The sequence below is a fragment of the Chiloscyllium plagiosum genome, chromosome 2, assembly GCF_004010195.1.
Source record: "Chiloscyllium plagiosum isolate BGI_BamShark_2017 chromosome 2, ASM401019v2, whole genome shotgun sequence".
Classification (NCBI taxonomy): Eukaryota; Metazoa; Chordata; class Chondrichthyes; order Orectolobiformes; family Hemiscylliidae; genus Chiloscyllium; species Chiloscyllium plagiosum.
The window spans coordinates 106893721-106920011 of record NC_057711.1 but is presented as its reverse complement, the minus strand read 5'-3'; the positions used below and the strand labels follow the sequence as shown (position 1 = coordinate 106920011).

Below are 26291 nucleotides of genomic sequence, written 5' to 3'. Positions count from 1 at the left end.
CTGGCCTATCACCCTCACCTTAACCTTCTTGCACCTATCGCATTCCCAACGCCCGTCCCCCAAGTCCCTCCTCCCTACCTTTTATCTTAGCCTGCTTGGCACACCTTCCTCATTCCTGAAGAAGGGCTTATGCCCGAAACGTCGATTTTCCTGCTCCTTGGATGTTGCACTTTTCCAGCAACACATTTTTCAACCTTAATGACAACCGCCCAGTGGCTCTGACCGTCATAATTATGAAGTGCTTCAAGAGGCTGGTATTGGCCCACATCAACTGTAGCCTCCCAGCTTGCATCGATCCCACACAATTTGCCTACCGACATAACAGGTCCACAGCGGATGCCATATCCCTAGCCCTGCACTCATTCTTGGAACATGTGAACAAGGACACCTACATCAGACTCTTACTCATCGATTACAGCGCCACCTTCAACACCATCATCCCCTCCAAACTGATCTCAAAACTCCAAGACCTTGGTCTCAGCTCCACCCTCTGTAACTGGATCCTCAACTTCCTTAACCACAGACTACAGTGAAGACAGACAACTGCATCTCCTCCACAATAACCCTCAACACTGCAGTTCCCCAAAGATGCATTCTCAGCCCCCTTCTGTACTCCCACGACTGTGTTACCAATTCCGAATGAACACCGAATGTTTGCTGAATACACACCTGCAGTAGAATGGATATCAAAAACGATGAGTCAAAATACAGTAAGGAGACAGAGGGATTGGTGACATGGTGAAATGATAACAACCTCACTCTCAATGTCTTCAAAACAAAAGAGTTTACTTCAAAAAAAAAAGGACAACAAACTCCCATTTACATCTATGGTGTGAAGGTTGAGAAGGTTGACAGCATCAAGTTCCTTGGAGTGACAATAACCTACCACTGCCCTGGACTTCCCATATAGATGGGATGGTTAAGGCAGCCAAACAATGCTGCCTCTTCTTCAAGTGGCTCATGAAATTTGGCATATTCATAGAGGACCCTCACCAAATTTTACAGATCCACCATTGAAAACATACCATCCGGGTGCATAATGGCCTGACAACTGCTCTGCCCAGAACCATAAGCAACTACAGAAGGTGTGTGCACAGCCTAGACCATCACGGAAACCGACCTTCCATCCATGGACTCAGTTTACACAGCTCGCTGCCAGGGAAAGGTTGCCAACATCAAAGACCCATCCCACTCCAGTAATGCTTCCTACAACCTTTTCTGTTGGGCAGAACATACAGAAACCAGAATACATGCGCACATAAACCCAGCAACTTCAAGAACTGTATTTTCAGAAGTAAAGACACTCCATGCATGGCCCAAGCTTCATTAGACTGATGGATGGACTCTAATTTCAAATAATATTGATCTTGTTAATATTGATCTTGCTTCCTGCACACCCTGTGTGGTGTAACCTGTATGTCTTTGTCCAAGTTATTTTTCACTCTATGATCAGCCTGTACTGCTTGTGAACAAAGCTTTTCACTGTACTTAGGTACACGTGACAATAAATCACATCAAATTGAATGACGTGACACATTGATTTGTTTGTTCTAATAGCCCTGGTGAAGCCAACTGAAAGAAACTGAGATACTGCAGTTGACATCTCAGATTGGTTCTTGATTCTGTCAAAACTAAATCTCATGCTCAGAATTAGAAATGGAGGGGGGGGTGGAGGTCTATGACAAAAGGAAGATATCTAGTTTAGTGATTCTTCTTGAGAACTGATTTTGGTAGGAAATGGTTGGCACATATGCTGGAGATGGAGCCCAGAGCGAGAAAAACAGTTGCATAAATGAAGAAACAGGTAAAAGTCAGACTGGGTGAATCAATAGCTGCTAATTGGGACTGTTAGTGGTTGACAATGGGCTGTTTGCAGTAGCAAACCATGTAATGTCAAGGTCTGATGTGGGAGGGTTGGGGGAAGGACATGAGAGAAGGTGCTCAGGCTCTAAGATTATTGAACTCTATACTGAGTTCCTGAAGGATGCAGGTGCTCCAAGTAGAAAATGAGATGCTGTTCTTTCAGCTCGCACTAAGCTCACTGGAGCACTGTTTCAAGCTTGCGACAGATGTTGGCAAGGGAACACAGTGGTGTACTAACGTGGCAGGCAACAGGAAGCTCAGGGTTAGTTTTGCAGACACAATGCAAGTTCTGCAAAACATAGTCATCCAGTCTGCATTTCACCTCCCCAATGTAGAGCAGACCACATTGTGAGCAGTGATCATAGTAGACTACATTGTGTGAAGTGCAGGTAAACTGCAGCTTCACCTGGAAGGTGCAGCCTGAGCCTTAGATAGTCAGGAGGGAAGTAAAAGAATAGGTGTAACATCTTTTGCTATTGCAAGGGAAGGTGCTGTGGGAATGTTTTGGGAGTGGAGGAAGAGTTGACCAAAGTATCCCGAGGAAACTGTCCCTGCCGAAGGCTAGCAAGGGAGAGAACTATTTTCAAAAATGTAGAGAGAAGATACAAAGGAAAAGAGAAGGAGATCGACATGTTTAGACCACCTTAAATAGAAATGTAAGAAGCAGATCCTGAACTGAGTTATATCAAATAACCTATTCAGAAATGGAGACAAAACTAATACGGGGGGAGGGGGGGGTTTGAAAGGCAGTACAGCTCAGGAAATTGAGAACACTTTAAATACCAGCCAGTGAGAAACAGGCAGTAGTCCATGAAGTGATGATTCCATTTGACAAAAAATAATTGGAGTTGCTCACAAATTTCCAATGGTAAGTCACTTGGCTCTTAAGAAAATACAGGCTAAAAAAAACTAACCTTTTATTAATTAGCGAACATTACATAAAAACATGATTATATTTTGCCAGATATGCCATATATCAGCTAATAAAGAAACCTCAGCCAGTTAAACATGTGTTTTTAAATCCAGAACCATCTCTCAAAACACAAAATCATTTAGCATGGATTTAATACAATGTTGGCTCGTATCTGCCACAAGAAACAATTATCTAAAACAATTATGGATGTCTGAACAAGATCTCTTTTTTTAAAAAAGGGCATTTCTTTGGTTCAACATCTGATTAGGATTCAAATTTTGTCAAATATTCCAAGCAAGATTTTATTCCCAAATTTTTCAATTTACATAATCTGCTCGTCATCCCTAAATCAAGGAGTATGTGACAGGACAATAAACTTTAGATATTCCAATGAGACTATTTATGATAGGTATTTCCTAATAATTAGCAAAAATAAATTCCCATTAGCGTTTTCCATTAGGCATGTACCTAACATTCAACCAGATTCAGCACTTCTGAAATCATTGTAAAGACATGAGATGAGAGGGTCTCTTAAATTGACTAAAACAAAATTAAAAATGCTCAGAGACTACTTGAGCTAACATGCATGGCCCAAGCTGTTGAATGGATTTAGACTCCATTCTCTTTGGAAGCGTGAGTTAAAATATTAGTGCTCATTGCATAAATGGAGTATCTTTACTTCTGAGTTTAGGGTTCCAGGTTCAATTCAGACCTGCTTCAGAAGTGTGTAATAACATTTCTGAATGGCTTGATTAGAAAATATCAACACTTCCAACCTATGTGTCACATTTCAGAGAAAAGCTAATCAAAGCTTGTGTGTTATCTAAACAAACGTGAAGAATGCTCACCAGACAATGAAATGTAGAGTTCTAAATTTTGTAGCTGGATGCAAGGTATTAGTAATACCGGAGTCTGCAGAACTAAAGTGAGTGAGGTTCACTGCACTTTATTGAATTAAAAATTCTTATCGTTTTAATGACATGGTGAGTGCTCTAGACAGGAGGGAAAGTGAGCAAGTTTGTCATGTTAATATGTTAAAGTGATACTATGACAGGAAAGAAAATCAACAAATAAGATAATATATTGTGGTGAAAGAAAGAGAATGAAACAGAAATATCAGAATGGTTCAAGAATGAACCAAATGTAATATTCAAAAGTTTGACCCTTCATTTATCAAACTGGATAACATTGAGAAGCGCGAAAGTTTAGCATGAATACTATGCTGTCTCTCTCTCTCTGAAAACTGATCAAGGTGACCGAGAGGTTATATGATAGGTATATAATTTGACTTGCGAAAAACGGTCAACAGAAATATCTTCATCCATACATAACATTAATGTGGGGGAAAACATTGCCTATAAAACATCTTTGAAGACTTAATCCAGAAATGTGAGGGAAGTATTAAGTTCATAATGGGCAATGACATTATTTAACAGAATCATCGTAACTGGAGCTTGTAATGATGTCAACATTGAAAATTGATCTTTATGATCCATCCAAAGTCAATGCAGAACAAAAGGACATTCCTAACCACTTCCACAATCAGGAGATTTTACTGAGAGTTGGACAAGTATAGATTTTGTAAAAAATTATCTAGTAAAAGAGGATATTGTCAAACACCACTGACTGATTCGGCTAAGAAAGATCAGCTTTATTTAATGTCAGATGGACTTTGTGAATATATCTTCATGCCATTTGAAATGAAAAATTTTCATGAGAAAATGAAAAAAACTTTTCAACAATTCACAATCAAAGCTACTGACAAATAATGTAAATGTCTGCAAGAAAAATTTGTGTTCAGCCACACCTGGGAATACATTTTGAAAAAATGGTTTGATTGGTTATAAAAAAAGCCAAATTCACCATAAATGTGTTTAAAATGGAATTTGTCAAAGCAAAGGCAATTTATTTGGGCTATACTGCAGGACAAGGTAAAGTAGCATCAAAGGAAGCAAAAATAAGGGCTAGATTGGATTTTCCATGCTCAAGACACAGCACAAAATTCTGTGATACATTGGTGAATGAATTTTATCAGAAGTTTGTTCCTAGTTTCAACATGTTAATAGCTCCTTTGACAAGTTTGTTAAAGAAAGACAAGAAATTTGACTGTGCAAAAGAAGTCAGTATACTTTTGACTACTTAACCATACTTAATTATGAGAAGCCATTTAAACTGGACATTAGTGCCAGTGATGTTTATATTGTTGACATACTGTCATAGGAAGAAGGGATTGGGATTGTGTGGCTCAGTTAATTTACACATGACTAAATGCACAACAGAAATATTCAACGGTGCAGATGAGAAAATGAGCTTTGTTATGGGCTTTTTGGAGAGATTCCATGGCAAAATTTATTGTTTCATTGGAGTTTAATGCTACACCATCAACATTTTAAATTAATGTTTCTGCCAAAGTCAACATTAAAGAGATTATATTGTCAACAACAAACATGGAAGAAAACAATGCCATGATTAAAATGGACTTGTGTAGAAAATTATTAATGTCACTGTAAATAGCAGAAGTGACAAGAGATTGATAATGCCTCTTAAGTTTTAAGAACCTTTTTATTTTTCTTTGAGGGTGCATGATAAAAGGTCTATGATATATCATTGTCTGGCAAAGTGGATTTGTTAAAATATAGAGGCAAATGACTTTTGGTTTCAGTATTGTCAAAGTAATTACTTTATAGAAAAAAAAATGGGCCAGAGTGTCATTTGGAAATATGACACAAATACACTATTTCCGATTGAGCAAGTAAATTAGGATGTGCCTAGCAAGATACATATGGTGTCAACTGAAGTGTTTATACTGTTCAGTTTGTGACAAAAAAAAATGATCAGGAGCCATGGTATTTAATTTCAGTTCAGTTCAAAAGAATCAGGTTTTATTTCACTCTCTCCCTCCTTCAGGCGCCATCGCCACCTATTGCTTACTCCTGTAAGTCTCCTGTCCCATAATCTGTTTACAGCATATGTGCCAACTTTTCCTAGCTACCACTGGTTCTGATGGGTCACTGAACAAAATGTTAACTCTGCTTTCTCTCTCCAAATGCTGCCAGAGCAGCTGAGTTTCTCCATGCTTTTTGATTTGTTTTATGCCCATCCTAATAGAAGAATTGGGTTTTTGAGGTCAGAAAAGCTGTTTACCCTAGAAGCAAGTGGTATGGCCAAGTTTTTATGACTCTCCAGATTCAGCCTACATAGAATTTACTTGACTGTCAGAACGGAAAGGAGTTTGGGACCAACCGGAAAGGCTTGAAATAGTCTCAGGTGATCCACGAAGGAAATGTTAACAGAGCCAGTTAATTAAGAAATTAAAGAGTTAACATAAGAACAAAATTTCTGTGATTGGATATCTGAAAAATATATTACTAGAAAGTTTGGATCAATGGTTTTGCTGGTTGTATTAAATTCTTTACAAATTGACTATGTTATACACTTTGCTTGTTTTTTAAAAAAAATGTAATAAACTTACGTTTTCATGTTGAAGAAAACTGGCAGCCTTCTGTGAATGTCTTCAGTGATTAAACATTACAGTAACCAACTGCAAAAACAATCAAGTCACATTTCTCTTGAATCTACTCTGTCCAGTATTACCAGCAGGTTAGATCATAATATTATAGTCCTTGCAATGTTTGCCGACATTTGGAAACCTCAGATATTTCCTTCGTGTTAGTGACATATCCATTAAAATTTCAAGATATCTCTGTTGCTCTAATATTTCAGGTACATTTGGTATATATACACATCAACACACTCTCTAAACATAACCTGGCATTTAGTTGTATTAAATTGTATCTGCTACTTCTTCACTTTCTTATCGGCTCTGTTGAGATGATTTTACAATTGTGCAAGTTGTTATTTGTTACTTGACACCTGCTTGAATTCTGAAATGTAGACAAATCAAATCCTTTAGATCCATCACAAAAAAAAACACTATGCAAAGCAATTGCAAATCACTCAATTTTGTGGCCTTCCACTCATCTGGCAGCAACAAGATTACCATGAAAAACTTACCACCGCTTTGCCCAATGCTATGGCAGCCATGTTTAAGTCATGCAAGACAAATTCTAAGAAAAGACATCCAGCTCTGCATATGTGAAATATGAACCTTAAATATTTTTACAAACCCTTTAGAACATGTTCATGATACATATGCCAATGACATAAAATAATGTATTAACTTTTTGAATGGCTTTTCACAGGAAGCATAAAAGGAATACACCAGCTCCATCAGTGCTTCTGCAAAAATAAAAACATTTCTCAGCCATCTTCCTTACCAATTTTGTTACCTATTGTATATATTTCAATGCAGATGTGATACTGGCTTTCAAGCGTAAAATGCTTTATGTACAGATCTTTAATGTTCTTCTGCAATCACAGAACATCTGCTTGCAGCTAAGCTTCATCCAGATTCTGTTCACTTATCTCTGGGTCACGGCCCATGCTCTACGAATGAAACACACTGATCACAACTCAGTTACTAAACACAGTCAAAACTTAAGCATAACACATGCATGCCCATGACTGGCATCAACTCTCCTGTTGTCCCTTCCCCATCACCTTGCTCTCTTGCAAGGTCCTCACCTTCTCTTCCAATTACTTTTTCTCTCAGAAGTTCCAGAACTACAGCCAGTGTGCCATGACCATATCTACTTTACTGAGAAGTTGCCAAAGGTCACACTATTAGCATCCACGACTTGTCAGCCAAATATATATTAAAGGCTTGAAACTCAATTTTGATTGTGTCTCATACCTGAAAGTTCCAGTATAGGGATAGATCTCATTCTAGTTCTATGCAATTACCATCTCCCTTGTAATTTTACAAATTGTTTAGTCAATATTCTGTTTTAAATTGCCCTCCCAATTTTGACATTCCTCCCCATTATGTGCGAGTGTACTATTTCACTGTGGTCGATAAAAACTAGAGCAAACTTTCCATCTTCAGAAACCTCTAGCCATCTTTTGTTTACACCTTATATTTTTTTGCCTCAGCAGATAGATGCCATTTTGCTTTAACATTTCAAATGAAAGACAGTACCTCCAACATTAGACTAATTCAACTTTGAATGAAACTATCAGCTTTGAATAGGCACAATCACACTTGGAAGTCAGGAAGAGTGTTCATAGTACTGCTTGTGTACATGCACAGGATTTGCAGACTCTAGATTGTTGAATAAGCAATCCTCACCACTGACCATTATGTTTCATGAAGTGGTCTGCACTAATACTCACCATCTTGTTTCCTAGGAGGGATTTACAGGGTTTGCCTGGTCTGGTGTAGTAGAGAAAAATGACTTGCCAATCTAAAAAGGTTCGCGTCTTAAAACTATAAGTACCTTATTGCATATTAGTAACTAAGTGCAAGATGCACTGACATGCCAATCATTGATACAGAAACTATGGGGAGGACATGGATGGTAGACCTTACTCCTTCAAAATCCTAAGTTATTCTACCACTAAATCTTTACAACATCTTAATGGCTTAAGGTGCTCCATAATATTAACCCTTTCAAAATGCTGTACCTTAATACAGTAGATTATTATGAAGAAAGATCAAGTTCTATATTAAGCAAACTCCAAGTTTAGTTGAAGGTTTCTGCACAAAAGCTTTACCCATTTTCCTGATTGACCCAGTGTTATTGTTATCCAGTGATGATAATTTGGCAATAGTGTGAACTGAGAGGTAGCAATTCAGCCACAAATTACACATTGTTGCTGTGTTAAATTTTTATTTGGAAGTCCAATGATATTTTTTGAAAAATGGAGGAACTAGATAGTGACAGATGCTGATATAGCCCAACTTACTCCGACAACAAAACTGCTTGCATTTGCGTGATGCCTTTAACCCATTACAGATACATAGCTCTCCTCACACTGCCACCAATGCATACACACACGTCATAACTGTCCATATGGATTACAGAACTATCAGCTCAAAAAACCACCCTCTATGCTGTGCCATTTTCCATTGGGACTTGAAACAAAAGATATTGATTATTGATTTCCTACTGAAAGCCTGTCCTATGACATTTTCAAGTGAGAGATTATTAGGCTTTAAGCACTCCAGTTAAGGACAGTGAAGTGCAGCCTTCACTTTCTCCCCCCCCCACCTTGTGGAGATGGAGGAGTATTGGTAATTTCATTGGACTAACAATCCAGAATGCGAGGGTAATCTTCTGGGGACAAGGGTTCAAATCCCACTATGACAGATGATGAAATTTGAATTTAATAAAAATCTGGAATAAAAAGATAACCTAGTGGCAAACATATAACTGCTGTCATATGTTATAATAAAACCCAAGTAGCTGGCTGATGTCCTTCAGGAAGGAAACCTTCCACCCTTACCTGATTTGACCTACATGTGATTCCAGATCCAGAGAAATATGACTGACTCTTAAATACCCTCTGGGCAATTAGGAGTGGCTAGCCAGTGACGTCCAAATCTTGTGAATGAATGAAAATACTCAATAGAGAAAAGTAAAATCAACACAATAACGATTCGATGAAGCATCCATTGTAAGCAAAAGACAAAAAGAAGTTTGCACTTTTTTTGACTGCTCTAACTGCTAATAGTTGCCATTGTCCCTTTCAATAATGGCTTCCACAACCCCACTCATCCCAGAGTGTCAGTATATTCAGTCTACAGTAAAAGTAAACTGGAAAATTGCCGACCAACAACAGATAACATTTAGTGAGTTTACCCAAGAAATAGGAACAGGAGTAGGCCCGTCGAGCCTGCTCTGCCATTCAATAAGATCATGGTTAATCTTTTCGTCGACTCAGCTCCACTTACCTGCCTACTTACCATAAACCTTAATTCTTTTGTCGTTTAAAAATTTATCTTTGCCTTAAAAACATTCAATGAGGTATCTTCAACAGCTCACTGAGCAGGGAATTCCAGAGATTCACAACCCTTTGGGTGAAGAAGTTCCTCTTCAACGCAGTCCCAAATCTGTTTCCCCCTTATTTTGAGGTTGTGCTCCCTAGTTCTAGTTTCAACTGCCATTAGAAACAAACCCTCTGCTTCTATTTTATGTATTCCATTCTTTATCGTTTAAAGTCATTATCGTTTACTCAGAGAGACCAAAACTGCATACATACCCCAGGTGTGGCCGCACCAGCGCCACAGAGCTAGCACAGCGATGCAGTGACAGCAATGTGTATGGAGATGGAATAGAGATATTGACTGGATAAAATAATTACTGGGACTACCAAACAGATTAGATTAGATTCCACACAATGTGGAAATAGGCCCTTCAGCCCAACAAGTCTATCCTGACCCTCCAAAGAGTACCTCACCCAGACCCATTTACCCCTGAATGATGCACCGAATACTGTGGGCAATTTAGCATGGCCAATTCACCTGACCTGCACATCTTTGGACTGTGGGAGGAAACCCACGGGAGAATGTGCAAATTCCATACAGACAGTCAACTGAGGCTGGAATCGAACCTGGGTGCCTGGCGCTGTGAGACAGTAGTGCTAACTACCGAGGCACCATGCTGCCCCGATGATACTGCCCAGTTACCCTTTAGAATTAGAATTCCTACAGTGTGGAAGCAGATTCTTTGGCCCAAACAGTCCACACCACCCCTCCCTAGAGTATCCCACTTAGACCCATTACCCTACATTTCTCCTGTCTAATGCACCTATCCCTGAACGCTATGGGGCAATTTAGCTTGGCCAATACACCTAACCTACACATCTTTGGATTATGGGAGGAAACCAGAGCACCTGGAGGAAACCCACGCAGGCACAGGGATAATGTGCAAACTCCACGCAGACAGTCGCCTGAGGCTAGAATCAAACCCGGGTCCCTGGCACTATGAGGCAGCAGTGTTAAGTACTGAGCCACCGTGCTGCCCTACACCTTAAAGTGGCTAAAATGCTGCCTGTGATTTTGAGGCCTTCTTTAGTTCTGGCAGGTGAGGTACAGGATGGCAAATATGCGGCGAGATTGTCCATCAGTAATGAGAGGGGGCATAATGGGAGAAGGCAAGATCACAGTAGGGTGGAATTCTCCTTGAGCAGCAGGGGTTCATATTATATTTGAAACCTTTTGTTGCCCAGAATCCCATAAGATTAATTCAATATTTATTACTAGTGTATTACTATGGGTCTTTTGACTGTGGACCTATCTATGCTCTAACTAGCCTCAGCCTTAACGGCTTTCAGAATTGGGGTTACCTCAATAGAGCCCATTTCCATTTTAAAAGGGGCCAACTATTTGAGCCAGGGACCATGTTAAACACACAAAATGGGGTGGCCAAATTTGGTGTTAGTGTGACAACTGACTGCCAATTTGGAAACCATCTTTTTAAAATTGATATTATTATGTTTTCACTGATGAACATAAGTGGCGGTTATGCAATTAGAAATTCTAATGGTTCTCCGTCATCAACTAATTGCAATAATGAACTTTGAAGCTGCAGTGGACATAAGGAAGTGTTGCTCCACAAGACTGTGCCATGCTGTTCATATTTCAAATCGGAATTCTCCCTTCATGTTTAAGCTACAGCACAAACAAGAGGAAAAGGAGGAAACAAGGAAAAAACAACCCAAGAAGTGGAATCAAAATTAGAAAGAGGCAGAGATACACAGCAGCATTAAAAGATGTAATGGATTAGTGTTTCAGATCCATCCTCATCATCAGTAGACAGATAAAGGAATAGGAATGTGTGGAGAGCACTTAGATTGTGTACTGCACTCTGTGGTTTCAAACGGTTGTGTAAAATCATGATTCCACTTTGGTTCGTGACTTCCCCAACCAACATTGAGCCTGTATTAGAAATTAGGGTGGTAAGAGGCCATTCACACAGGCCTCTGGGCATTTAGTTGCTTTCCAATGGGGTGGGGTTAAGAAGGAATGTCCCGCAATGACAACAAAAAGGTAAAACAGATATCGATGGACAGAACTGAAGAACAGTTCGAAAGAAGGATCATTGGGCTTAAAACATTAACTCCGATTTCTCTCCACAGATGCTCCCTGACCTGCAGAGATTTTCTAGCAATTTCTGTTTTGCTTTTGTTTTCCCTTTTGTTTCTGATTTCCAGCATCCACAATTTTTTTTGTTTAATACAATGGCAATGCAGGCAGCTACTTTGTCTCTTTCATTCACGCTTGCTGCCATTTTCCACAGAAAAAAAACTTTGAACCACCATTACTTAAATGAATCAGCTCAAGAATAATCTGACCATAGTCCACCTCAATCCATACTGGTTCCAGAAAGTCCAATTAAAAATAATTTATTTTTGTAGCAGGTGAGAGGAACAGTGATGTAAAATCATTCAGTTTGCAGCTATGCAGACTGCAAATGCCTAATCATTTGGAGGCTAGACATGGTGATATTTGAAAACACAGATGCCAAATGTCAAGGGCTGTCAAGGCTAAAATGGGCCTCTTCAATCAAATACACCATGGAAGTTCTACTGCAACAATTGACACTCCCACTGATTTGTACTGCCATGGGGGGAAGAATGCTGCATTCAACTGTCATACCTGTCGCTAAGTATTTTATTTGTGGTCATCTGACCTTTGTCCAAGTTCTCCCACATACGTCTGGATAACCATAAATCAAAAATAAACAAAAACAGAAATTGCTGGCAAAATCTCAGCACTTCTGTCAGTAGCTATGGAGAAAAATCAGAGTTAATGTTTTGGGTGCAGTGACACGTCTTCCAAACTGACTGTAGGTAGAAATCTATTGTGTGTGTGGGCACGTGCATGCGGGTGTGGGTGTGCTTGTATGCATGCGTAGGATGAAGATCTCAGACAGGGAGGCAGGGATAAAAAGGTCAGTCTAGGAGAATGAATAGTTACTACTGGGGACCATTAGTGACGACAATGTGTTGATTGTGATGGTAACCCATGTGATGACAAGGCCTGATATGTGGAGGTTGAAGGACATGGGAGAAGGTGCTCAACCCTAAAATTACTGAATTCAATGCTGAATCCGGAGGGCTGCAGGGCCCCCAAGCCCCATAGATCAGATAGGTCCAATTATGTCTAATGTCTCCAAAGAGAATGATGATGCGATAAATGTATTGAGAGATATTTTTTAATTAAACTGAGGGAAGCATTGCTGACAAGCGAAGAGAAATATATAAGTTGGAAAACATTGCTAGCATTCCACTAGAGACTCTGCAGCTCTTTGTGTCACACACTTGGCCCTTCTTAGTGTACTGATCAAATGAAAATGGGACAGTTTAATTTGTCACACTTAAAACCAAAGGGATTAGAACATCTCACTAGTAAACAGAAGGCTGGTTGCATTCTCCTTTGAGACTACTATTACACACAGAAATTATATTAATCAGTACCTATATTTACTCCGAAATTATACTTGAAAACCGTTTCTAATTGCTATGTTTGTCTGCATTCACACATGAAGAATTAAGTAAAATCTTGACATTTTGTGGTGTAAACGTATCAAACACCTTAATTAATCCAACATGTCACATTATCAGCTTGCATTATAAAGTTCGGCATCTACCTTGCCCAGTAATGAAAAGAAACTTTGTAGAGTTCATTATTTCGAACACTCATTTGACTAATTAACTAACTGATTATGCTGGCACTACCATAGATATCATTAAGACATTTCAACACTGAGTCATACATTATGAGCCAAGTTATAAGATGCGCATCATAATTCATCAAGGAAATGGCAGAAAGCGCATTATAGCTAATTTGACAATTTTTCCTCAGCTGTTAATTCATCTCAGTAGGATATGCTTTTCTTCACACGTGTATGGAAAATGCTGCATTGTGTACTATAGGTTCTCAGGCACCAATATCCTCTGCTTTCTCATCCAAAGATATTCTATAGCTGTGGGCCTACATAATGTACATCAGCATTATTGCTTGTAGAGAGACCAGGGTAGAAGATTGCAGACAAGAATTAGAGTGATCGAAAAGCTTCAAAAGCTGAGAAGACTTGATAAGATAGAGGGCTGAATTAACTGCAGATGATAGGGGTTTCATTTGTAGGCTAGCAACCCAGAAAAATCCTTAAAGGACAATGACTGCTTACCACTATAGCACATGCTTGAGGCCCAAGATTGTGTATTAATCCAGTCACACAGATCAGTGATGATAGGATTAGGGTTGCACTATGGCAGCAAAGGCAGAGCTCTGTGGGGTCCTTCCTCTCATGCAGTTCCCTTGGTGAGGTACAAAATGATTTTAAATAAAACATTCTGTGTGGTTTGGTTGTTGTTTCCCTATCTGACACACTCCCGCCTGATTAAATACAACACCACTATCAAACTCAACTGAGGAGGGGCACAAGATTTCACCCTTTCAAACTTTTTCTACTAAATAGTGAAAATAAGAACAAGGGTAGCTTTCTCGTTATCAGAAATAGGCCATTCAAGAGTATTTTTTACATTACCATTGCCCTTTGTGCAAAGTTCCGTCCCCTCAAGTATGAGGTGCTCAGGCAAATTGTATTTAAAGACAAATTTCTGAAACATTAGCATGTCAGAGGATAGCAAATTTGATGACAGTTACAAAGCACACCAAGGAAACGCCTTACTCTTCTTGCAATGTGACTACGTTTCTATGACTATCACCATGCCTAGGCACAAGACTTTACCTTCAATTATTAAGGATGAGATTACGGAATACTTGGAAGAGCATGGTTAAATAGGTTCTGGATCAGTGGTGCTGGAAGAGCACAGCAATTCAGGCAGCATCCGACGAGCAGCAAAATCGACGTTTCGGGCAAAAGCCCTTCATCAGGAATAAAGGCAAAGAGCCTGAAGCGAGGAGAGATAAGCTAGAGGAGGGTGGGGGTGGGGAGTTGAAGTGTTCCGAGGCGGAAGATGAGGTGTTCTTCCTCCAGGCGTCTGGTGGTGAGGGAACGGCGGTGAAGGAGGCCCAGGACCTCCATGTCCTCGGCAGAGTGGGAGGGGGAGTTGAAATGTTGGGCCACGGGGCAGTTTGGTTGATTGGTGTGGGTATCTCGGAGATGTTCCCTAAAGCGCTCTGCTATTATGGGCAATGTTGCTAAGTTTGCAGATGATACAAAGATAGGTGAAGGAATGGTGTTGAGGAAGCAGGGAGGCTGCAGAAGAACTTGGACAGGTTAGGAAAATATGCAAAGTACCAGATGGAATGCAATGTGGGGAAAATGCGAGATTATGCACTTTAGTCAGAAGAGCAGAGGTGTAGACTATTTTCTAACTGGGGAAATCAGAGTTTGGAGGTTTAGAATGCAAGTTAACATGAAGGTTCAGTTGGCAATTAGGAAGTCAAATGCAATGTTAGCATTCATTTTGAAAGGGCTAGAATACAACAGCAGAGGGGTACTGCTGAGGCTGTACAAGTTTTTGGTCAGACCACATTTGGAATATTGCAAGCAGCTTTTGGTCTGATAGCTAAGGACTTGTGGAAGCGTCCAGAGGAGGTTTACAATAATGAGCGCGGGATGAAGGATTGTCATATGAAGTGCTGTTGAGGGTTCTGGGTCTCTGCTTGAAGTTTAGAAGGATTGAAACTTACAGAATACTTAGAGGCTTGGATAGAATGAATGTGGATAAGATTGTTTCATTTGTAGGAGAAACTAGGACCAATGGGCACAGCCTCAGAGCAAAGGCACGGTCCTTTAGAACTGAGATGAGGAGGAATTTCTTCAGCTTGAAGGGGGTGAATCTGTGAAACTCATTGCCACAGAAGTCTACAGAGGCAAAGACTGTATTTAAGATAGAAATAGATAGGTTCTGGATTAGTAAAGGGGTCAAGTGGTTACGTGGAAAAGGCAGAAGGATTGGATTGAAAAATGTATCAGCCACTACTAAATGGCAGAGCAGACCCACTGGGTTAAATAGCCCAATTCTGCTCCTTTCTTGAATAAATAATATAAATGTGTGCACTTTCCCAGCAGAAGTTTGCAATTTCAAATCAGTAGTGGAAACCAAGCTGTTTTCAACCTGTGCCCAAATTGTAAAGGTTCATATTCTAACTCAGAGCAGACTGGAGATAAAACTTGGGTTTTTCTGAATTTCATAGGTTAGACCCATCTACGAAGATGTAAGAGTACCTGCAAGATGACAGTAAACTACAACGTATTAGTTAATTAAGCTTGGGTTAATTTTTATTGTTGATCGCACAGGTCAACAGGGTACAGATAAAGAGTAGTATCAACATTGAGACTGGACAACAAGTCTTCCATAGGGCAAAACATTGTTCACCAGATGCAGACAGGTGATTTAGTATGTCTTGGGGCTATTATGACTTAAAAACAATTTTTTAACAAAAGTAGTATGAAATCAAAGGCTGCATGAAAGAATTTGTTTTATGCAGCGAGTTATAGTGCAGAGTTTGGTATTTGAAAAAGTACAATACAATCAAACACAAACTTTCAAAAGAATATTGCATGAAGACTTCAAGCCCCAGCTTTCTCAATGAGACAAGAATCAGGGATTGGATGCCTTCTGCCTGGTATGGTCTACTCATGCTTGTTTCATGGAGGGCTGGTCCAGAAAGGATAGAGTCAGGGCCATTGGTTTCCAGAGGTAAGAAAGGAGGTGAGAGGATGCAGGTTAGAAAACTCCATTCACTGGGACATTGGACCTGCATCCACCTGATACCCTTCCATATATTTCATTTACGCCATATCATTTCATATCCACACACCCACCCCTTCTCACACTGATGACAACCCCCACGTCCACCAAATATAGCCCCATGAGCACTCACCCAGTTTTCACAGTGGAGAGAATGCGAGTCTGATAACAACCTTGAGAAGTCTTTCAGATGTTCATAAACTGTCAAGACAAACAAACAACCATTCAAAAATCTCTTCAAAAAGATCCTCTTGGTACGCCAATGTTGCCAAACAAAATATTCTTCGCCATGTTGACAGCTCTATAAACAGTCCCTGTTGAGCTGAAACCATGAGTGGGGTTTAGAGCTCAATCATGAAGACGTTCAATGATGCAACTGTGTCAATAAAGTCTCCAGAGCTGAATATGTAAGTCTTTGAACCATTGGAACAGATGCCATTTAATTTAAAGGCTCAAGAGATTGCTGAGCTTTCAAATGATAAAAATGCAGGGTCAACTGACATGCAAAAAATTAAATCTTAATACTATTCAATGCAGAAGACTACTTTTCCATGAGGTAATGCATCTTAAAACTGCAACTGAACTTAGTAATCATTTAATTTTAAGGGAAAAAAAATAAGTCCTACCATTGCGTTAAAAAAATACTTCATATCATGTAGCGTTTAACACTAACAAAAACATGTTTTAAACTTGCCTGTCAAACTGTTCCAGAACAAGCTTCCCTATATTCATGCCCACTGTAATCTATTGTGAAAATTGTGGGTGTTCTAAAATTACCAACCACACAATAGCTTCAAGTCCTTTGAGTGTGGATTCCCAACATGCACCATTATCCCACATTCTTGAAAATAGCTAAGGACATGACTGGGGTCAAGGATCAGGTTCCCTGTCTCTTTCTTCATCAGACCTGCACAGGTTTGCCCTGCATTAGGAGCCTAAAATCCACAAAATGGTCCACATTCACCGGACAGTAAGTAGAGACAGGGGTGAAGATATGAAAGGCTGAATGGCCTCCTTCTAAACTACATCATTTCATAATCCTAAGTAGATTCAGTTGTCCATATACACCATCACCCACATTATGTAGCCTATTTTTAAATATAATTTCGTGTTAAATATAATAAAGATAAAAAGTTCCCTCGAATTTTCTTCAGTAATTATCTAAAACTTAGTTAGGTATGGAGTTTTCAATCCAATCATTGCTGTAAAGACAACCAACATGAAGTGAAAATGCCAACGTTATGGTTATCTTTCTCTCCAGTAGCCGGGCAAGTTTATTCAAAATGAGCTGCAATTTTCATTTCAGACACATTTAAAGTTGATGTCCCAGCTCAGTAAAATAATGAATCATTGTAAAAAAAGTTCTTACATGTAATTATACATCAGTTTTGTTTAGATGTTACCCATTGTTTGGGCTTTCTTTCACAGGCATCAACCAAATTCACTGTTCAGGTACAGGTGCATTGCTGAGTTTAGATTTGGCAGTCATACTCAGCAATCCAGGTTTTATTCTTCTGCCAGTCCAAAACCTAAATTACCTGCTTTACCAGTGCACACAGCCATTCGAAGGAGCCACTCAATTTCATATGGACATAATCTCTCTTCACTACTTACCATTAGTTAATCCTCGAACAATGCTATTAATGCAGTAGCAACACTAAGGGGGTGAATTTTATCCAGATACTTTAATATTAACCTTTTAACAAGCTTACTGATGTTCCATTTGGGAGAAAGCCATGTTCACGTATTGTTCTTGCCTTCACAGTTTTTATTTTGCTAACAAGTGCTAATAATAAGGGAGAGCAAATCTGTATCACTTGCGAACTTAATGCAAGTAAGTTTATGTATCTCCAGAGTTTGGACTTAATACCAATTCAATAAATGTCAAAGCATTTTAAACTGCTTTGCTTAAATACAGATCGTCCCTGCTCTATGAATGTAAGATATATTTGCCTGTAATCAGTGCCAAAATAACTAATTAACACTCCACAGTTTAAATTCAACCTTGGGAGTAATTTCACACTGCAGGTAGAGAGTTGGATCATTCCCAGAAAATGTTAATTTTAGAAAAATTAAAAACATCTTCCTGATTGTTGCAGAAAAAAAGAGCAAAAACATCCAATAATTAATAACCAGAAAGTTTACACATACCTCAAAGCAGTTACTGATGTGAAACCTGCCCATATACATTAACATTTTCATAGAATCACAGAAATGATACAATACAAAAGGTGACCTCATATTTGCACCAGTTCTGTAGATGAAAAGTTCCCCAAACATGTTTCCTCCACCTTCTCCCCATAAGCCTTTGGATTCTTTTTGTTTTCTTTTAAGTCTATTCCCCTTAAATGCTTTAATTGTGCCCATTTCCTTCAAATTCTTGGCAATGCCTTGAACAAGTCACTGACCTTTAACTCACTGTGAAAGTCTTTCCCCTTTTCCTTTTTGTTCTTTTTTCCAATTACTTAAAGTCTTTAGCTTTGATTCTTCTTGATCCCTTTGACTGGGAACAGTTTTTTCTCTATGTGGTCCAGATCCAGGATTTTGTTTACTTCCATCAAAACTCCCTTTCAAAGGTAATAACTCAAATTTCTCCAATCTATTTTCATAAGAGGTTTCTCATTGCTGGAACCATTCTTGCAAATCTTTTCTGCAATTTCCCCAACACCTTAATTTGCTCTAAAATCTGTTGCAGCCAGAACTGTGCACAATACTTCAGCTGATATTGAACAAATTCTACACAAGTTTAATATAACCTTTGTGGTTTTGTATTCTACAAGCCTAATAATAAAGCTCAGTCACTATACTCTAGGAACTGCTCTAGGAACCCTGTCCTGTTACCTTCAATGATTTATGCTCTTATACCCCCTTTAGAATTGTACCATTAGTAAGTTAGGATGGAAACAAAATAAAATAGATGTTAGAAAGAAAACTCTTATTCCTAGGATTCTGAAAATTGTGAAAATTTGATTAAGCCATCAAATTGTCCGATTTTACCTAACTGTCCAATTCACTTAAAAGAACTCGCACAGCCGGTTTCCTTAAAAATATTTTGATTGTAACATGAATTGCTAACTTATAATACAAAGTTAAACAATGCTCTTATTAAAATTCTCTCACACAAACTTCCAAAGAAACAAGAATGTGAAGAGTGGAAAAGTTGAAACTTTATTGCTGGAACAGCACAGGTCAGGCAGCATCCAGGGAACAGGAGATTCGACTTTTCGGGCACAGGCCCTTCTTCAGGAATGGGCCTGTGCCCGAAACGTCGAATCTCCTGTTCCCTGGATGCTGCCTGACCTGCTGTGCTGTTCCAGCAATAAAGTTTCAACTTTGATCTCCAGCATCTGCAGACCTCACTTTCTCCTCGAAGAGTGGAAAAGTGCAGGTATGAGGGGAAAAAACAAAAAGAGGAAGATCAAGAGCACCAGTCCAGACCGTAGGAGCTGAGTTGTTTCCACTTGGTTCCTTCCACTGCTTTCTAATTCTTTGCTGATGAGGTGAACTCATTTACACACCAATGCAGCCCTTCTTTCACTGATTGAGAAGTTGCCCTTTTGAGTGTCTTTACAGATGGTTTCACCCCTATTTAACTTTCAACAGGTAATTTATGAAGAACGCAGCTTCCAGGGAAATGAGAGAACAGATGTTAGGAGATTTTGTTTTACTACCTGTCCACACAGGGTGTATATGGGAGCAGGGAGGGGAGAGAGACTGGGGTGCTTTCTGTTTGCTAGGTAGATGTTTAAGCTCTAATGTCCATACAGAGGACACTTGCCCTATAACCAATCGAGTAGCTGTCACCATGCTGAGCTCACAACATCTGGACCATTGAAAAACTAATCAAAAATAATGCAAACTGCCCTGAACATATATGGAACCAAGGGGTCAAGAATTCTTCTCCAGTGCTTCAGTAAGGCAACATTACAATTCAAACTTATTTCCAGTAACATGGTTTTAAAGCTACAACTACAAGGAGGACATCATCCCACTTTTTAAAAGTCTGAAAAGTGGGTTTTTATACATCTTGTCTTTCCTAAAATGAATCACTTCACATTTTGCCAGGTTGAATTTCATCTGCTTCTTGTCTACCTATCCTAACTTGTAAAACATCTTTTTGAAGTACTGCATTATCCTTGTCGTAGTCCACAATGCATCTTTTTCTAAAGATCATTTGTAAATTTTGTCCTCTGCACCAAGGTTCCAGTTCATCATACAGGGGAAGCAGAGGGAAGAGTTCCAAAAAAAGTGACCTCTAGGTACTTCACTATAAAAATCTCCTCTGGCTCAAAGACCATCCATTACTCTTTTTCTTTGTATCCATTTTGGCTCCTTCCCTTTTATTTCATGAACTACAGTCTTGTCCAAAGGTCTTTTGCATGCATAATATCAAATGCCTTTGGAAGCCTATGCAAGCCACAACAGCATTGCTCTCAATGTCCGATACCTCTTCAAAAACTCCAGCAAGCTAAACACAATTTTCCCTTCATTAAGTCCATGCTGGCCCAGATGAATTAAATTGCATTTGTCAATGTGACTATTCATTTTGTCTCAAACTATTTTAGAAGTTTCCCTGCCACTAAAATTAAACTGACTGGCTTGACTTAATTTAGACCTCTTTTTGAAAAGGATACAATATTTGCATTTCTCCAAAGCTTTGGTGCTGCCCCTAAATCCAAAGATGACTTAAAACACATAGCTAATGCCTTCAATATTACCACCCTCACTTCCCTCAGTATCCATGGAAGCATGTCATTTCACTCTGATCTCATCCACTTAGTATGGGCATCATACCCAATACATTCTCCTCAATTCTGACCTGTCCTACTAAATTAATTACCTCTTTCATCGTGGCTTAGTCAACATCTGCCTTGGTAAAGACAGATAACAATACCTCAGCTATCTCCCCTGCATCATGGTGTAAATCATATCACCCTTGTACTGATGATATGCTGATAGAACACTTTAGGATTCCCTGTTTATTAACTGCCAGTCTCCCTTCATACTCTCACTTTGCCATTCATTTTTTCCCCCAACTTCTGCACTAAAGTTTCAATATTCAGCCTGGTTCTCTATCTGACATGTCTCATCATAATCTCTGTCACTTTTGACACCCAGGGAGGTTTAGATTGGTTTGCCCTATCTCTTTTGAAGGAATATACTATGATAGGTTGTGCATAATTTATTCTTGGAAGATGGCTTTTGTTCAATGATTTTTTCCTGTCAACTTTTGACTCCAAAGCATTGGTCTAAATCAATTTTTACTCCATTGAAGTTTGCTTTTCCCCAATTAATAATTCTTAATCTGAATTGTACTTTGTCCTTTTACACAGCAAATCTAAACCTCATGATACAATGGTGTTACTATCCTTTGATCCACTTAGACTGCCTCATTCCCAAAGATCAGGTTTAGAAATATTAGGAACTTTGAAGTACTTTAGTGCAGAGGGCTCTGGATGTCCTCATGCATGAATTGCAGAAAACTAACATGCAGGAACAGGTGAAGGCTAATGGAAGTTCAACACTTATGCTAAAGGAACAGAATGTAAGAGTAGGGAATTGTTGCTGCAACTATACAAGGAATTTTGAAAATGGACCCGGAGTATGTACATGGTTTTGGTCCCCTGGGGGATGCAGTTGCTTTGGAAACTCACTAGCTTGATTCTGTGATGATACTGTAGCTTTGAGAGACATGTTTTGTCCTGGTTTCTTTTCCAGAGATTGGGGACAAACAGTCTATGAGAAGGTAAACAACTTGTGAGGCCTGAGTAGAAGCTGAATGGGTATGGTCAAGCTCTGACAGATCCAGGATTGGTTTTAGTTAGCTTTCAGCAGTTGTTGCTGGGGTCTCAGCAGTGTTGGAAGGCAGTGAGTCCCTCCCAGCTGCTACACACTCTCTCCCAGAGTTGTCTTTTGATGTTCTTTCCCCCTGGATTGGGTAACTGCATGCAAGACAATTTGTTTTATGAATTGGCTTATTTGCCAATGATGTGCTTATCAGATGTTACTGTATTGGAACAGTTAATTAGTGCTAGGTACTGTATCAATTTTTGTTACATTTTCAAATAAAGTTGCGATTCCAAGTTCTTATTTCTTTCATTGTATTTTAAATATAGTGTTTGAATAAATTGTGTTTTGTTTAATGTCAAGTAGTTTGACCAATCAAATTGCATCTGGAACACCTGACATTTACCTTTAAATTAAGAAAAAGTTAGGGTTTAGGCTATCTTCTTAGTTTATTATTGGTGCCTGGTCTGGTCCAGAACAGTTCCAAAAATGAAGGCTTTTTCTTATGAAGGGAGATCAAGCAGTTTAGATCTACACTCTCTGGAGCTGAGAAGAATGAGATCAAATTGAGGTATAAAAGGTACTAAAGAGGATTAACAAAATGGATGTAGAGATGATGTTTCCTCTTCTAATACAATCTGGATGACAGATCATAGTTTTAGGATAAGGAGTAACAAATTTAAACCAGCGATTAGAAAGAATTACTTCTCTAAGGATTGTGAATCTGTGGAAGTCACTATCTTACAGTGAGGTTGATGCTGGACACTGAATAAATTTGGGGAGGTAGACAGATGATTTTTAAATAGTAATGAGTTGAAAGGTTATATAGAGTGGGCAGGAAAGGAGGAATTGAGACCGAGATGAGTCAGGCATGATCATTTGTGATGGAATAGGCGAGAGGGGCAGAATTGTCTGCTCTTGCTCTTTGTACTTATGTCCGCATGTCTAGCACAACTTCCTTTCTCTTTTGACTAGAAACCTACTGATGGAGACAACTTTCCTCCACACTTGAGGAATTCTTGCCCCTTCTGGCCTTCGCCACTCTCATTAATGTATAGATAATTTAAGTGCTCCATTCTAAGTACCATAATTCTTGCACCTCTCATTGTTTAAGAAACTTTGATTACGTGCGTTAATTCAGTCATTAAAGTCCACTTGATCCAAATCTGCCAAATTTCATTATGGTAAGAAAATTGGTCAGAAGACAAAAAATCAGTTTTTTTTATTTGTGCTGTGTAGTTAGAAATACATAAAAAATAATAAAATGGAAACACTGCACTCACTTCAGCCAGTGCATGATGCTGTTCTCCCTTCACACAGTTTTATTTACCCACTTTATTCCCAGATCCCTATCTGTTTTCCCCCATTCAAAATGACATCAAAAAACTTGAGTATCCAATGTTTGAAAGTACTATGTAAATTCAAGATGATCTTTTTCTTCAATATATTCAATCGAAAAGTTTAACATTAACAGTTTCTGCCTCTCAATTCAGCAAGTAACTTATACAGCCTCATGATCATGTAAAGAAACATCAAATGCATTTTCCTCAAAACATTTTACGTTTTATTAATAAACTCTGACTGTCTAACCATTAACTGTCTTTGAACAACTTTAAATATTCTCTCATCTGACCCAATAATCTGTATTGGTTAAAACAGAAGAACTCCAACTTTTCAGTTCTTCATATCTGTATTCCTTCACACCATGCAGCCGCTAATGATTTGTGTACTTCCCAATATTGCACAAAAAATAAGCAATTCTTAATAAGTTTTTATTAAGATACTATATACAACATTATTTCCTGCTCTCTACACCCTATAACTCTTGAAAAAGCCTAAAATTCCATTTGCTTCAAACTCCAGCAAACATGTTTAGCAACTCCGTCTATTCTTACACAACACCAACATAATTCCATTTAAACAATTGCTGTGTTGTAATTTATAGAATGGCATCAACTCAGATTTACTGAGATTGATTCCTTCTGGCTTATCTCTACCTTGGTAATATCCATTAGCAGCTTTGTAAACCAAAGAGTTAACTTTCTTTTTAATATTTGCTACAAAATGTTGATACCACTCCTTCCAGGTCAGGTGCATTGCAAAGTTATTAATTCACAATGAACTAAGTTGGGCCCAGAACCAAACCCTGTGAGACGACCAGAGATTTTCAATTTTGCCCATAAAACTAAAAGGCCTTTACTCCTACTCCATGCTTCCTCCCTTCTCACTAATTATTAGACCAAATTGCTTCCTTAGCCTTAGTTGCTTTTATTCAAGCCTCACTTGTGAAAAAAACTCAGTTTGCACATCCATTTTATTTGTCCTTGTATAGTATGTTTCCTCCTTGAAGAATTCCATGACTTTTGTCATACTCAACCAATCCTTTACAAATCCACACTGGCTATTTCTAACCATCTTCTCCTCACCTAGAAATAATGGGTTGTTAAATTAAGGATTTGAATGGAGGTAGATGTTCTTTATCACTTGTTAAGCTGACCTATAAAATTGCCCAGATTCTAAAAATGAATAATACATTGACTACACTGAAATTCTCAAGCAGTCATCCACACTCAAGAGTTCTGAAATTCAATAGATAAACACTGTAGATGCTTGAAATAGGAAATGAAAATAAAATATGCTGGAACTATTCAAATGGTCAGGCAGCATCCTTGAAGAGAAGGGACTGCTAATGGGCTGCAATGAATGCAGGGTAGAGAGGAGGATAATTGGAAGACAGACGACAGAACAGGGTCCTCAGACCCCTGCATAGAAGATAAAGTGAACCTGCCTCAAGTTAGTCGCCAGAATCTGTACCCCAATCTGGAGAGGTTAACCAAAAAGAGATTTCTAGACAAGTCTACAGTGTTCAGAGCCAAAACTACAGTCAGTCCTGAAGATGACATTGAACAATAGGCCTCAGACTTTATGGTAAGATGGGGTCTTTCCAATGCCATGATGGCAGGCCCCATTGAAGAGCCAGAGGTATGTTGGAAGCTGAGGTAGAAGATAGGGTTAAATATCATGCGGTGAGACTTGAAGGGGAATTTTCAATGGACAAATGTATCTTGTAAACAGGGCAATCACATCATAACTAGCCCTTGACGAAGGAAATTTATTGGGCTACAAATTTGATGAGGGCCTTTCATGACACATGGTAAAATCCCTGTGGTGGCAGAAAGTCCAGTAAATGCCCACCTGTTGATCACTTAAGTGCCTGAAATAACCCAAGAACACTGGGCCTCCTAACACTAACTTGCTGATGGTTAACATAGAGTGGGAGGGATGGTGGGCACTGGCAGCATCCATAGCACATCACCCAATATGTATGGGTCAACTGTCAATCCAGCTCTGGTGGGGCTGTAAACTTCAACCTAACTTTTCAGATCATTAATGAAAATTTAGCAAACTGAAATGTCAATTCAGTCTTTCATCCCGAACAGATACTGCTTGGTCTGCTAAATATCTATTATTATCCCAGAAATACAATACCTGGAGTCAGCTCACTTTCCTTCCTTAGTATCCTTGATTTATCCCACCAAGCCATGGAGTTTTGCCTTTCATTTAACTTACCTAAATTCTTTAAACGTTATTCACCATGGTTTAAAACACGTAATATTTCATCTCCTATATTTTCCACCTTACACACCAAGGTGAAGCCTTTACTAAATATCTCTTTCTTCTCAGAGGTTCCCACTTTAAATCAATTGTTTTTGTTAATGACACTTCCAAAATATTATGCTATAAATTTTACTCAACATCATTCCTTTATATTCTATTAGTGGAAGTAGCAAATTACTGGAAAAGTCACAACCAGATTTAACATAAAATATGACCAAGTTGTTGCTCAGACACCTGCTATTTATGACCTTCACACATACCTAATATGGAGCATAAAAACTGTACAACGAGGAGGAAAATAGGGGTCTGAGTAGTCAGGTAGTTATCTCTGATATGCCTTTTGTTTGGTATGGTGGCTATCGTGTCTGGTCACTTAGTATTTTTGGAAGTTGCAACTATATCAATAACAATGTATGACCAGTGTATTCAACTTGTCCTTCATGAGCATGGCAGAAATTTATCCTCATTTCAATTTCTCTGAACTACAGACAAATGAAGTCATGGATTCATTCACCAAGCCAGTGTGTTTTTCTGCAAATGT

At 38.9% G+C, this 26291-nt stretch overlaps 1 protein-coding gene across 4 annotated transcripts in view; it reads right to left on the bottom strand.

The window, feature by feature from the left end:
- The window catches only part of LOC122562539 (leucine-rich repeat and immunoglobulin-like domain-containing nogo receptor-interacting protein 2), a 727031-nt gene that overhangs the window by 666260 nt on the left and 34480 nt on the right, over positions 1-26291 (bottom strand). For 2 of the 4 annotated variants that reach the window (XM_043715455.1, XM_043715460.1), the window contains exon 2: positions 16479-16546. The exons of the other annotated variants lie outside the window; for them this stretch is intronic. The gene's annotated coding sequence lies outside the window, so the exon portion shown is untranslated. The remainder of the gene's footprint in view (positions 1-16478; positions 16547-26291) is intronic. 4 annotated transcript variants of the gene reach the window in all.